We start from the raw sequence: 3,831 nt of genomic DNA, 5'->3' as shown, positions 1-3,831 counted from the left end.
AGAGAGGGAATTTATTTCCATTTAAAGCTTAGCCTAGTCACTATTATTTTGCAAATTTCTTATCGAAAGCATGTACCCAACAATTTATCTCAACTTGTATTGCGGTCACATCCCAAGAACCTTTCCCCCTACTTGATTTTCTTGTTTATTTTGCTGTTTTAATACTTGTTACAAAAACCCCTTCTAATATTTGACACTTTTGTGTCACCCCCTTTAATTTACAATGTCTTTTATCGCAAATGTCTTTAACTATGACTAACTTGAATGAAATTCTAATTGGTTATTAATTCTCAAAACTGCTCCCTTGGGACACGACCCCAACCCTTGGTTGAGTTACTATATTATCGATGATTATAGACACTCATACCGTAGGTCAGTGTCGTTGGTCACGATAAGCATCAAATACTAAGCGTGAGAAGACTCCCCATGCTAGGAGTCTTCCTACTCAAAGCATCGGCCACCACATTGGCCTTCCCCGAATGGCATAGAATGGTCACATCATAGTCCTTCAACAACTCAAGCCATCTCCGCTGCCTCAAGTTCAAATCCCCCTTACTGAAGATGTAGTGAATACTCTGATGATCAGTGAAGATCTCATAATGCACCCCATACAAATAATTATGCCATAACTTAAGTACAAATACCACAACTGCCAACTCCAAATCATGAGTAGGATAATTCTTCTCATGGGACTTCAACTGCCTAGAAGCATAAGCAATCACCTTCCCCTTTTGCATCAATACACCACCCAAACCGACTCCTGAAGCATCATAATACACTGTAAAGTTCACACCCTTCTTTGGTAGAGTTAAACAGGAGCCGAAGTCAACAAAGTCTTGAGCTTTTGAAAGCTCTCCTCACACTCTTCGGACCACTGAAAACCCACACCCTGTCAAGACAATCTGGTCTATGGAGCTGCAATAGTGGAGAAACTCTGAACAAATCATCGGTAATAGCCTGCCATCCCACTAAACTCTGAATCTCAGTAGTAGAAGCAGGTCGCGTCCAACCTCTAATTGCCTCAATCTAGGCTGGATCTACTATAATACCCTTCTTGGACACAACATGTCCAAAGAATGTCATATAATTAATCCAGAACTCACAGTTTGAGAACTTGGCATACAACTTCTCTTCCCTCAACCTCTGAAGTACAATCCTCAAGTGTCAGACATGGTCCTCCTTACTCCTGGAGTAAACCAAAATATCATCGATAAAGACAATCACAAAACAATTAAAGTATGGTCGAAACACCCTGTTCATCAACTCCATGAATGTTGCAGGGGTATTAGTCAACCCAAAGAACATCACTAGGAACTCATAATGCCCATACCAAGTCCGAAAAACTGTGTTATGGATATCTGATGCCCTAATCTTCAACTGGTGATACCTGGACCTCAAATCAATCTTAGAGAACAACGATGCTCCCTCTAGCTGATCAAATAAGTCATCAATACGTGGAAGATGATACTTATTTTTCACTGTTACTTTATTCAACTGTCTGTAATCAATACATATCCTCATAGTTCCACCCTTCTTCTTCACAAACAACACAGGGGCACCATAAGGCGACACACTAGGGCGAATAAACCCCTTACTCAATAAATCCTGCAACTGATGCCTCAACTCTCTCAACTCTGTTGGAGCCATACGGTTGGGAGGAATAGAAATGGGCTTAGTGTCCGACTCCAAATCAATAGCAAATTCAATATCTTTATCGAGCGAAACACTTAGAAGATCAGAAGGGAATACATCGAGAAACTCCTGAACCACGGGAAAAAAACTATGGGAAGTGGTTAACACTAGTGTCCCGAATAAAAGCTAAGTAAGACAAACACCCTCTTTCCACCAATCTCTGAGCACGGATGAAGGAGATGACCTTGTTTACATACCTACTTTAATCAAATAGGGCAAAACGTCGTGGTGATTCAAAAATAATCAATTAGATCAATTTTTAAAGAATTTTAAGAATAAACGAATTTTAAAGGAGTCGCCACCTAATTTTAGAACAAACTAGGAAACCAATTAAGTGATCTACGAAGTCATTAGATTCTAGGTAAGGGGTTCAAGTTATTTCAAAAGAAAGGTGTTAGACATCTTTCGAAATCCACAAATGTGGGTCCCGACTAAAATCATTTTTTTCAAATTGAGGAGGAGATAAAAACAATATACAACTATAATAAACATACAATATACACAAGAAATAAAATAAAAAAATAATATAAGACACGGCCTAAAGTTTGTCTAACATCGATATATACAAAATAATGAATGAAGACTATAATTCAAACTTCATTCGAATAGCTTCAATGGGAAGCAATTCCGGATATCTGTAAAGACACTTAGTAAATGTATTAGTAATAAATCAATATGAATAAAAATAAATAAATAAAATAATAACTTAAAAATAAAAACCCGTCTTATTAACATGGGAGACCTTGGAAATCGACGATAATTTATTCATCGATAAATTCTAACATATAAAAAAATATAAACATAAACTAAATTTTCGTCTTTTAAAATAGGAAGGCCTCAAAAACCGACAGAAAGATTTTTTCATTGGCCATGTGAATAAAATCATTTCAACAAACCGATCACATGCTTCCGCGAAAGCTTCATTCAATATAACTAAATCAACAACTCATACATTTTAATTAGATATAAAGTTATATATTTACTAGTTTAAAATCTGTAAACATTAACAAAATCAAAAAGTAAAATAACAATGAACAAATAAGTAATTAAATACTAACTAACAACAAATTTTATGTGACCAAATATAATATTAATATCTATTAAATTAATAATGTAAGCTCATATCACTACACTGTAAACAAATACTACTCCCTCTGTCCCAATTTATATGACTCACTTTCCTTTTTAGTCAGTCCCAAAAAGAATGACACATTTCTATTTTAAGTAACAATTTACCTATAAAATGTCTTTTTTACCCTTAATGAAATGATTTACAACCACACAAATTTCTATCATTCATTTTGGACCACAAGTTTTAAAAGTCTTTCCATTTTTCTTAAAGTTTGTGCCAAATCAAAGTACATCACATAAAATGGGACGGAGGGAGTAATAAACTACTTAAGCTACTCATTGACCCAAAATGATTTACAAAACAATTAGGATGGATGAAAAATGGATAAAAACAGTAGACAAAAATAAAGAAAGAAAAGACGCCAGAGACGACATTGAGCCATGTGTTCATAAGAAGATGCTACCAGTGAACAATAAGATACACATATAATAAATAAACAATGCAAAGTAAATAAATAAACGACAGAAATAAATGCAAAGAAGAAGTAAGAGGTCACCGAGGTTGTTTTCCGGCCAGATCTGATTCACTTTATTGAATAGTCGTCATCGGAGCTCTGTCTGGTTCATCGATTTTCCTCCTATGTGGATCTTCTTATTGTTGCTATTGTTGTTCACTGCGTGCTGTTGTGCGAGTTCACCGGGGTTTCAGAGTTGAGGCTTGAACACCTGCACAGCAAAGAAATCATGAAAGGAAAACGGAACTGATGGAGTTTTGGTTGGGGGTTGTTTGGAATCTGGTGGTGACGGAGGTGTTTTTTCGGTGGTTTTGTGGTCGGTTTCCGGTGGTTTGGATCTCGAGAGCTCATTGGGAACGATGGAGAAAATGAGAGAGCAGCGTGGGTTGGGGTCTGGCGGAGTTAAATCCGGTGGTGTTTCGCCGGAAAAAGGAGAAATATAAATGGGGGTTTGGGTTGCCAGAGCTTGGCCGGAATCCGGGGTGGTGGTGACCGGATAATTAATGAAAATGAAGCCCCATTGTGAATAAAAATCTGAAAATTTTCAACCCTA

The sequence above is a fragment of the Solanum tuberosum genome, unplaced genomic scaffold, assembly GCF_000226075.1.
Source record: "Solanum tuberosum cultivar DM 1-3 516 R44 unplaced genomic scaffold, SolTub_3.0 scf00492, whole genome shotgun sequence".
NCBI lineage: Eukaryota > Viridiplantae > Streptophyta > Magnoliopsida > Solanales > Solanaceae > Solanum > Solanum tuberosum.
This window is presented reverse-complemented; position numbering follows the sequence as displayed.